This window comes from Lagenorhynchus albirostris, chromosome 12 (assembly GCF_949774975.1).
Source record: "Lagenorhynchus albirostris chromosome 12, mLagAlb1.1, whole genome shotgun sequence".
NCBI classification, from domain to species: domain Eukaryota; kingdom Metazoa; phylum Chordata; class Mammalia; order Artiodactyla; family Delphinidae; genus Lagenorhynchus; species Lagenorhynchus albirostris.
In genome coordinates this window covers 56158338-56170090 of record NC_083106.1, presented here as the reverse complement: position 1 = coordinate 56170090, position 11753 = coordinate 56158338, and the positions used below count along the sequence as shown (strand labels likewise).

Here is an 11753-nt window from a genome sequence, read left to right as displayed (position 1 = left end):
AAAGGTATTTTATTATTTAAAATATGAATATTTCAATTTTGAACTACTGTGCTATGTGATGTTCTCCTTTATAAAATAATTATTAACAGCCCAAGCCCTGACTTTTAAGTTAGGGTGGATATAGCTTGTAATTTTTAAAGCACTTTTATGACTAGAAGCCATTTTTCAGTGATAATTAAAATTATATTAAGTGAATCTTATAAAATGTAACACCATAAACTGTTATGGTGGTGCTAATCTGATAAATCTCAAAAGCAATGAATGTCATTAGCACTTCAAACACATGGAAAACAAACATAAAGGAAGATGCAGAAGCAAACATAATGGTAGTACTTAAAGTTTGAAATGATTAGCGGTAATGTTGATTTATAAGTTGAGTATTTTCTGAGATTCTTGCAAGGGGAATAGAGCTTTCAAATTATGTTGCCTTTTCTTATTAGAAGAGGAAGAATACCAAAATCATTTCATTAAAATATTTGCCTTTGAAGAAAAATGAAGCTATGAACTGATAAACTGAGCATTTACCTGCAAATAGAGAAGGGAAGAAAAATTGTGAGGGAAACACAGTAGGTCTTCAATAAATGCATTTTTAAATTTTGTGAACCTCCAACTCAGGCTTCAGACTTTCTCTAAGCTTCCCTAGGAATTCCATTACAGGTCCAGCTTGGATATTATACCCCAAGGAACCCATGAAGCGTGAGGGCAGCACTGAAGTCCCCAATTCTCCTTTGAGGCCCCAATTCTCCTTTGAAGGGGAAGAATTAAGCCACCAAGGTTAGTGTAGCAGCATAGCTCAGAACCACATAAGGGTATCCTAAAACAGTCCATTTCTCCCTAGGGTCAGTAACAGGGTCCAGCCTCAGAGGCGATCATATCTTTAACATGTTCATGTTCATCAGATTGTGTCTGAGAAAGCCTTGGATATGCAGGCTACAGGGCTTTCTACACAAAATAATAAATTTTCTTCTAAAATCAAAATGTGAGATCATTTTTATACGCTCACCCTCTCAAACATAACATTAAAAAGGAATCAGTCATAATTTTGAAGTCTACTTAAAGTTAGGGAAAGAGCAAATGCTTCCATCTGAGGAAAATACTGTTAAATTAAATTTTACCTTATTAATGTATAGCACCATATGTATAATACAAAAAAATACCATATCAGATTTTTGAGTTGAAATTTCTTAAGTTAGTCTGTCCCCGTACAAGTTTCTTTCTCTTGAAAATTGGGTTCAAAAAGTGCCTCCTCAAATGGAGAATTTCAGTTTTAGGAGATGTGGATGTTGAAGCAATTTTGTGGCAGAAAATTGGGTGAGACTTGGGGAAGAAAAGGAGCCCCAGGGGAGGTGCAGGGGAGAAATCATGAGGGGAGGATAGCTCTGTTGCTTCTCCTCAATATCACAGTATCATGCCCCAGGTTCTGAATAAGAAGAAAAAAATGATAACCCTTAGAAACGTACTAGAATTATCCACAGATTTATGAAAGATACATCATCATTCTGGGACAGTCTGCTTGAGTTGTCATTTAAAAAAAAACAAAAACATAGACTGGGTGGCTTAAGCAACAGAACTTTATTTCTCACAGTTTTGGAGGATGGGAAGTCCAAGATCAAGGTGCTGGTTTGATTCCTGGTGAAGGCTTTCTTCCTGGCTTGTAGATGGCCATCTTCTTGCTGTGTCCTCACATGACAAGTGGAGAGAGATTGAGAGAGAAAGAATCTCAACTTGAGGGGACACAGTTCATTCGGTAGCGGACTGTAATTTTTCCTTTTTTTTCTTTTTTTCCTTTTTGTTCATATATTTATTTCTTGGTTAAAGCAGAAGTTAAAAACAGAGATTGATTAGTCCATCACTTGTGGAAGCACCTAACACCACACTCTAGGGAGGGAACTTTTTTCATCTCTCTATCATAGAGATAGATAAAACAATGGTAGTCAGCACTGCATGGTAGAGGGTTTCGCAGTGTTGCCTTAAGACAGATATAGGAAGATGAGGCAAATAGCCTAAAGCCTTCTCTGTTAGGTAGGAAGCAGGTAAAAAGTTTCAGAGGTTTCACAGAGTCAAGTCCATGTCTTCTGTTGTGTTCTAATTTATGCTGCGATTGGTTAGGTTCATGGGTGAAGCTAATCCTGAATAACTTTGTCTCTTGGTCTTTTGGCATGTTCCAGGGGAGGGGTTAGGCCTTGATAAGGTCTACTCTTCTGTAATACATTGAAAAACTTACAAGATTGCCCACAATTTTGTTGTTGCTGCTTTTTTCCCCTTCATCTCAATATGTCCAGTCTACAAATTCTTTTGGTTTTCTTGGATTTCTGGAAGCAGAACTCAACAATGTAGGTCATAAGAGCAGAAAGATGTTGAACTTTTTATGAGGGTCAAGGCTCCTCTTCAGTATACTTTATAAGCTGCCACAAAACAATTATAAGTTTCTCAATAAAACAATGGGACAGAATATCCTGAAGTAACTCCAGCAAGGAAGGAAAAGAAAATGGAAATTAATTGTAGAGTGTTAGTTATTATTCATTGAATGATATACAGTGTGTTCTTGCTATTCTGTTTAATATACTATATTAATTTTGGTTAATGTAAAAATATTTATAGGGCTTTCACAGGTCCCCTCATGTCATCAATTCCCTAAACCCATTTCTACATAGTCTTAAATTCCTCAGTAGTAAATTTTTTCATGCAGAGTATTTCAAGAACACAGTGGGAGTTGGGGAAAGACTACTGTTTTATTCCTGGACTGTTGCTTTTAAAGTTAAAAGAGGTCCATACTCTGACTTCCTTTCCTGATAATGGGGAAATATTTGAAGTAATCTACCCAACTTCTTTCATATCATCCGCTCTTATTTCCAAGACGTGGATAGTCACATACGGATTTGGGGAAGAGGTTTCTTTGGATCACAGTGCTGACTGATTTTTCAGGAACATGGCCTTCAATCAGTTGAACTAATGCCCCATGCAACACCATCCACTTGAGTCAGCATAGATCAGATGATGATATTAAAAACTATGTTCTTCAGTATTACCTGATGTTTTCTTTTGGAGGAGTGACACTGTTCGTTGGGTCTGGTCTTTTCCACATAATACACTAAACAGTAGCAGTTTAGAAAAATAGAATACACACTCCATGCCATTTCATTATTCATAATTGTCAAGAACTATGTAGGAGGAGTAAATGGCTTTGTGCCTTCATGTTCTTTCTTAATTCCATCCACCAACCACTCTTACACCCATCCAGATGTGAGGAGGAGTTGCTAATTGAATGGGGAAGTTCTTAAACTTTTTTTTTTTTTTTTTTTTGCGTTACGCGGGCCTCTCACCATTGTGGCCTCTCCCGCTGTGGAGCACAGGCTCTGGACGCGCAGGCTCAGCGGCCATGGCTCACGGGCCCAGCCGCTCTGCGGCATGTGGGATCTTCCCGGACCGGGGCACGAACCCGTGTCCCCTGCATCGGCAGGCAGACTCCCAACCACTGTGCCACCAGGGAAGCCCCTGAATGGGTAAATTCTTAAACCTTAGCCCTGATGAGCAGGGGCAACATATATAAAAAGTTGATTAACTCAGCTTTATTTACCCTCGCCGAATTCAGCTTTGGATAGGAAATAATAAGCCCAGTTTTGCCTTGAGGTATAATCTGACCATTAACAATAATAAATAAGGAGCACTTCAACTCAGGTACCAGAGCAGCAACCAGCTACCATTCTTTCTGAGAATGTAAAGCAAAAAGCAGTGATCTTATTGGCATCGGCCCAACTTGGAAAGAGATGGTACTTTGATTTTCATTTTCTTTTATTTCTTTGCATTTAAATTCATGTGTTAGCCTAAAATTCTAAGTGTGACTATGAAGTAGAGCTCCTTGCCAACTCTTGCAGGAAATTTACCCCGAGCAAGAAATAAGCTTCTATGGTTTTTAACCACTAAAAGTTAGGATTTCTAGTTATCATGCTGTAATATACTTCTATCCTGACTAATACAGCCTTCTGTGCTGTATATATACCTCTCCTCGCTGTTCAGTTTTCCCTTCACACTGCCCCGTATGTCTCTTAGTTTTATCTTCAGTTATGGGATTAGTCATACTCTCAAAGTCTTTCCCTTTAACTATTAGCAGACGATTTGAGGACTGATTTCCAGTCATCTGGATTTCACTCAGGAATGAAGAGAGTTGTGTCTCTCAGCACTGTCCCAAGGTGACCTAGTTTAGTGCCTTTAGTTTTAACATAAAAGCCAGGTCTTGGTCTCTTTGTATTCAAGCTGAGAGAGCAGGAAGGCACTAGTAAGTGCTTCCTCAACCCTTTATTCTCAACACTGAATTCACATTAGACTTGCCTGGCAAGCTTAAAAAAAATAGCAATGCCCAGCCCTCACCCAAGACCAATTCATGGGGTAGAAGGGTGGGCAGGCATGGGAATTTAAAAAGCTGGTGCTTCTAAGAGCAGCTAGAGCTGAGAACCTTCTTTTAGGAAGAAAAGGAAGGCTTTTATTATCCTGTAAACTGTCAAGGAAAAACCCCTCTAGTTTTTCTATTCTGAGAAACACTGCCTAGACTTTATAATTAATAACATATATTGTGGTATTCTGGCAGGTGAAAGTGACACATGCCATTTGAACATCACTTTTGTAATATTATTTATTATATTATTTACTTACTTGTTTTCTTGGTTAACATCTATTTCCCAGACCAGACTGTAAGTTCTGTGAAATCAAGGACTTCTCTATCCTATTTGCTTTGTAGAAAATATTGTCTTGTTTCTCCAGAGCTGGGAGCAGTGATCAGCACATAGGTGGTACTCAATAAATACCTGTTGAATAACTAAAGTATCACTGGAAACAAAAGTAAGAGGGAATAGCAATTGTGAGGAAAACTTTATCGAAATATGACCAAGGGTTATATAATAAAACAATACATAGTAAAACATAAATACTATAATAAAAAATGGTGGTCAAAAAACATGAACAGATAATTTACAGAAGAAATACAAAACTTACTTAACTATGAGAAGACAAAGTTTAATCTCACTGTAAGCAAACACATTCAAATTAACATATTAGTTTTATACAGTTTTTATGTATCAAATTGACAAAGATTACATGAAGGTAAATATTCAATGCTGAATAGGATGCAGTTTGATAAGGACCCTCACACCCCAAATTAGGACAGCCCTTTGGGAAAGCAGTTGGGAGCTATGTATAGAGAACCCTGAGGATGATAATTTCTGTTGACCAAGAAATCTCATTCATAGAATATATCCTGAGGAAATAAACAGCAATAATTTAGTCCAATATTTGTATACAAGAACATTTATCCTAGCATTTTTCAAGTAGTAGATTGGAAACAGTCTGTTTCTTAAATAGGGGCATTTAACTATATCACAATATATCCTCATATGAAAGACTGTAATAAAACCATTTTTGAAAATATTAATGATAGGAGAAAAGGCTCCCATTATATTAAGGGAAATGGTTATGATAAAATGCCAGGCATCTTGCTTTTAAATATGTAAATTTGTAAAGCATTGCTGGGTAGTTATTTTGATTTGTAATTATTTTTTATAGTTTGTTGCTTTGTATTTTCAAAACTGTGTATCTGATTATACCTTGTATAACCTGACATTAACAATAACAGTTTATGTAAAGTACGTTCTATATGTGAATTACTACTCTAAGCACTTTCCTTGTAAACCTATGAAGTAAGGATGATTATTTTCCCCATTTACAAGTGGGGACATGTAGGCAAGAAGTGATTAGGCAATTTGCCAAGGTCACCCAACTCATAAGCTTAAGAGCTCATACTCCTACACTGTTAGAAAAGTCAACATAGGAAATAGTTTTTGGTTCTGAGGAAGTATGTGTTAGATACCACACTGGACAGAACCCACCCAAAGTCTGGAAGAATTAGAGCTCTGTGGCAGTAGAGGGCTTTTAAGATCAAGTCTGATCTTCTGCTTTTTTGATGAATAAAAATTTACATTTGCTTTCTCTAAAAAGCATTTTATATATTATCCTGCTTCAAAAGAGAAGCCTGGAGAGGTGATGTGATCACAGTGACCCTGTCAGGGCAAGGAGACTCAATTCATTCCTTCTGACCACTTTCCCCTGCCACTGCTAACCACCGGCCATCAGCTTCCCTGACAACCTGTTATGGCTGATGCTGCTTCTTCTATCCCAGGGAAGACACCTTGGGAAATAGCCCATGCATTCTTCAGTGAAGCCTAAACCAAGAGCACTGGTGTGACTCCCTAACTCTTGACTGCTCAGAACAAGAATACAGAAGAGCAACCTCAGTTCATGGAGTGTATGTTTCTGCTGGAGGTGAGAGATCTCCCCTTTGCTAGCATGCCCAGGGGAAGGCAGAGGACTCTGCTGTTATCTCTGTTATCTATCCACATTTCTTCTGTGAGGAGCATCAGAGAAAACTTTGGTAGAAGAGAAGGGGGCTGGGGAGAATTAAATCATACTTCTCAGGGGCAGGGGAATGGGCAGACTAAAGAGTTGCTCATCACTGTGTATCACTGCTCATACAGAGATTGTATGAAGTGTCATGTAGCATTTTTACATCTGGTCTTCCAGAGACTGTCGCTCAAGGATTTTGCCAAGCAGCAGGATAGATGTCGAAATCCACCCTTAAACCATCACTTCAGTCCTGCCCTTTGTCCTAACTCTCAGTGAAAATAAATGACTGTATAAATCTAAACTTAAAATGTGATGGTGCTAAGATTTGCTGGCTTTAGGTATTTATGAAATTTCTATTTAGGCATCATTTTGTTCTTCCTTCCTTAAACAAAATTGTTTTTGATATTTTAATTTAAAAACATATCACAGGGGGCTTCCCTGGTGGCGCAGTGGTTGAGAGTCCGCCTGCCGATTCAGGGGACGCAGGTTTGTGCCCCGGTCCGGGAGGATCCCACATGCCGCGGAGCGGCTGCCCCCGTGAGCCATGGCCGCTGAGCCTGCGCGTCCGGAGCCTGTGCTCTGCAACGGGAGAGGCCACAACAGTGAGAGGCCCGCGTACTGCAAAAAAAAAAAAAAAAAATAATAATAATAATAAAAACATATCACAAGGAGCTTGTCCCACGGTGGTGGTGAGATTTTCTTCATAGTGGCTTCAGTTAATAAAGCATTTTAGGATAATGAAGGGTGAAAATCACAGTATAAATGTAAAAATTCTTATATTAATGAAGCATAACATATTATTGGACCCTTCATGGAATTTTCCATTACCAAATCAAGGCTCGCTATTCTGCACCTGAGCACTACAATCCCTAGAGTTCCATGGCATGTTGGCATGTGTTAATAATAAGAGAAATGTCCCATTTTGTTTTATAAAACCTATTTTTTCTTTCTGATGGTCTTTTTTGTCTCACTAGCTTTTAGTATGGCCCCGGAGATTCATACTTTCAAATATAAATTCCCTTAAGACATATCTTTTTCAATTGTGTGGGTTGAAGCAAGGTAGGGGGTTGCTATTATCTGAGAAATAGATTAGTATGTCTTGCCAGAAAATCATCATTGGAAGATGTGTAATGAGATATTTCATGGGTTTATGATCCAAACCATGACATCTACAGCACAGACTTCATGCTATTTTGAGACTATATATATACACACACACATATACATGCATATACATATAGGCAATCCTTGTCTTTTCTGATCTCAGTCGTGGGCTGACATGTTGAGCAATATATATTGGAGACCCTGTTAGGAAAGGCGATAATTCCCTACTGCCTTCATTTATCCTTCTCTCAGAATTAATTTCTCCCTACTGTGTTCTCTCAGCAGACTTTGTGTGTGGCCCTCTGTCTTCTTTTTTTTGGTAATCGCCTACAACTTTCTCATTCATAAAATCATTTCTGTACCTGACACATTGTTGGGGCTCAGTTGGATTTGCATTGATCAGATCAATCCATTAAAGCCAAGTTGTGATTTCAGTTTATTTTATGAATGAAAAGTAGTGATTTCGGCTTATTCTATGATTTTTATCAGTTCAGGGAAAAAGTATTTGAATAAATTTTAAATATTAAATTCAGATTTACTGTTAAGTGTAAATGTACCTATTAAAATTTTTAAAAGAATCTCAGAACACAAATATAAAAACTAAAGATTTAAGAAATAAAAGCAGTAAAAAAAAAAAACCCCACATTTTGGACAAAGAGCCATAAAGCAGGAGGTTATAGTAAAAAAAAGAAACCAGGAAAAACTGAAAACATTAAAACAAACAAACAAAAAAAAACCCAGACATACAGCCAAACCTCTTTCCTCCTGCACAATTCATTTCTTTTTAAAAAAAATTTTAAAAATAATTTCTGTTTGGCTCACAATTCAATTCTTAGATCAAACAAAATATCAACATAATTAAAGAAAATATCAAAACAAAACAATTGTAGAATTTCTAGGAAATAAAGATACTACATTATAAATCAAAAGCTCTAGGATATGGCTAAGAATGTACTCAGAGGAAAATACCAAGCATTAAACATTTAACTTATTAAACACAAAACAATAAAAATGAATCCCTTAAATGTCAAACTCAAAAAATTAGGAAAATAAAAATATACTCAAATAATACAGAGAAAAATAATTGTTAAAATAAAAATATAAATTAACAAATTAGAAAAAAAGGAAAGCAGTGGCATAGATAAATCAAAGAGCTGTCTTCATGAAAAAATCCTCTTGAAAAAGCTAAGCTCCTAGATACCTCAACAAAGGGAAAAAAAGGGAAAGCAAAGCATAAATAGCAATGAAAAAAAGCAATATTCTATTAATTGAGGGGAAATACATACTTCAAATGTTAAGAGATTTCTTTGCACCTTTCCATATTAATGAATTAGGGAAAAGTCCTGGATAAGGTAGGTGTTTTTTAAAAATATAAATGATCAAAATTGATCTGAAAAGAAAAGACAATTCAATGAGCAAGTAAGAATGAGATCAACTGGGAGATTTTTAAAAATCTATACCGATTCCTAGCTATCAACAAATAAACCAACAAAGCAAAGGAAATCAGTAAAAAATTCTTCAGATACAGAATGGCTCAGGAGGTCCTACATGACATGAGTCCTCCCATTTCCTGCTCCTCTTGCTGTAGCTGACACCTCTCCCACCACACTGGCTTCTTTGCTGCTGCTTTGTCTTTCTGAAACACTCTCACCCTGAAATATCTGTACAATTTATACAAAACAAAGATGTATTTCATATCATGGGATTAAAATGAATTATGTAATAAATAAATGATAATAGAATAATTATCCTTTTGGGAGGTCGGGTTATAATCCCTACCTCACTCCTTATACTAAATACATTTCATGTGGATAAAAACTTAAATGTAAAAATTTAAACCATGAAAGAAATGAAAGAAAACATAGGTGCAGAATTGATATTGTTTGTACATACTAGTATAGGCATACCAGTTGCATGGAATATATAGCATTATCTCTTACCTATCTATCATCCATCTATCTCTACCATTTTAGTGCATAAATCTAAACTCAAGTTGGGATAGTGCTAAATATTTTGAGGCTACTCTCCCACCTGTTTATGTTGTATATATTTGTATATAAGGAAGATCTTACTAAGCATGACACAAACCATCTCTATGGCAATATATATACATATATATATCTCACAACCAAACTAGAAAATAAACAACTTAAATAATCCACAAAGAAATAAACTACATTAACTACCCAGTAAATTTAGCAATAATTAAAATGCAAATTAAAATTTGATATTTATCACCTAAAATATTTTCAAGTATTAAAAATATTAATACTTAATGCTGGCAAATGTGAAGTGAAATATGTTCTCATTCATACTGGTGAAAGAGTCAATTGATACCATCTTTTTCTAGAGAAATTTGGCTATTATATATACCCTTTGACCCAGAAATTCCATTTCTAGAAAACTCATCTTACAGAAACACACAAGAAAGATCTAAATGCAAGAGTGTTCACTTGTGGGACTTCCCTTGTGGCGCAGTGGTTAAGAATCCACCTGCCAATGCAGGGGACACGGGTTTGAGCTCTGGTCTGGGAAGATCCCACATGCTGTGGAGCTACTGAGCCCACATTCCACAACTACTGAGCCAGTGAGCCACAACTAGCCCATGTGCCTGGAGCCCGTGCTCTGCAACAGGAGAAGCCACTGCAATGAGGAGCCCGTGCACCGCAACAAAGAGTAGCCTCCATTCGCCGCAACTAGAGAAAGCCTGGGTGCAGCAACGAAGATGCAGCACAGCCATAAATAAATAAATAAATACGTTTAAAAATATATATATTAAAAAAAAAAGTGGGGCTTCCCTGGTGGTGGAGTGGTTGGGAGTCCGCCTGCCGATGCGGGGGACGTGGGTTCGTGCCCCGGTCCGGGAGGGTCCCACATGCCACGGAACAGCTGGGCCCGTGGGCCATGGCCGCTGGGCCTGCGCATCCGGAGCCTGTTGCTCCGCGGCGGGAGAGGCCGCAGCGGTGAGAGGCCTGCGTGCCGCAAAGAAAAAAAAAGTGTTCACTTGTAAGAAGGGGAAAAAAAAGGAAAACTTACATATCAGTCTGGTATTAAATAAATATTGATATTTTATAGTATTATAAAATAGTAGGTGCTGTTTCACAAAATGAGATTTATCCACTTGTAATGACATGGGAAGGTTTACAAGATATGTTGTCAGGCCAAAAAGCACACAATATAGTACATAATACAGTGTGTACACAATATATTTGGTATGATTACATTTTTGTAAAAATATACATACATAGCTGTCTGTCTGAACACACAACACACACATTTTAGTATATGCGGAGTAAAAGAAATTAGGAAGCATGTTCATTACCTGTTAATAGTTATTAATTTTGAGGCTTGGGTATTTTCAATTTCTACCTCACATATTTCGTTAACGTTTGCATTTTTTAACAAGGAGAATGAATTTTCTTAAAGCACAAAACAGAGTTTTAAAAAGATTAAAAGGAAGCAGTAAGTGTAAAGACATTCCCGTAACATATTTTAGGTGTCATCTAACAGAGATCCAGGACTACAAGTCAGGCTAAAGAATGTATACAGTATCTCTAAACATAGTTTCTGGGAAATAAAAAATGATGGATTGTTTCTGGGTAATAGATAACAAAATGTGCAATGTGATCTCTCTTATATGAGTTCTGAAATATATTGCCTCAAAGGAGATGAACTCCAAGCAGTGTTTTACTTAATAACTTCTGTCAGTGGATATGCTAAAAAAAAAAAAGTGACTCTTTCTAATCTTTGTGATTTTCTTTATTTTATCTTTTGAAATATTTTATTTCTACTAATGTTTGAGAAATGTTCTCAAAGTAAATTGAGCCTGAGGAGTTAAAAAAAAAAGGATTTAGTAATACGTCTTTTTGAAATGCTAATCCTTGGAACATTTTTAAAATTTCAGTCACAAATTTTCAGTCACATCAGTCTCCTGGTTACACTGAATAAATTGGAACATTTGCACTTAGCCAGTTAACTTTCTTGAGGAGGAAGTTTTAGCAAGGAGCTTTTTTCTTTAAGTATACCCAAGTGACTTTATGCATTCTAAAAGATCCTGCACTTCAACGTGATTAAAAGCAACATCGTAGGACTTCCCTGGTGGCGCAGTGGTTGAGAGTCCGCCTGCCGATACAGGGAACACGGGTTCGTGCCCTGGTCCGCGAAGATCCCACATGCCGCGGAGTGGCTGGGCCCGTGAGCCATGGCCGCTGAGCCTGCGCGTCCGGAGTCTGTGCTCCGCAACGGGAGAGGCCACA

At 37.2% G+C, this 11753-nt stretch overlaps 1 long non-coding RNA gene across 1 annotated transcript; it reads right to left on the bottom strand.

Annotated features, from left to right (window-relative positions):
* Positions 1 to 1561: 1561 nt before the first annotated feature.
* LOC132530765 (uncharacterized) lies at positions 1562 to 9573 on the bottom strand. The gene is made up of 3 exons (XR_009543885.1): positions 8784 to 9573; positions 4651 to 4824; positions 1562 to 2405 (listed from the first exon to the last, which is right to left on the bottom strand). It is a non-coding gene; the product is annotated as an uncharacterized LOC132530765 (long non-coding RNA).
* Between the last annotated feature and the right edge of the window lie 2180 nt (positions 9574 to 11753).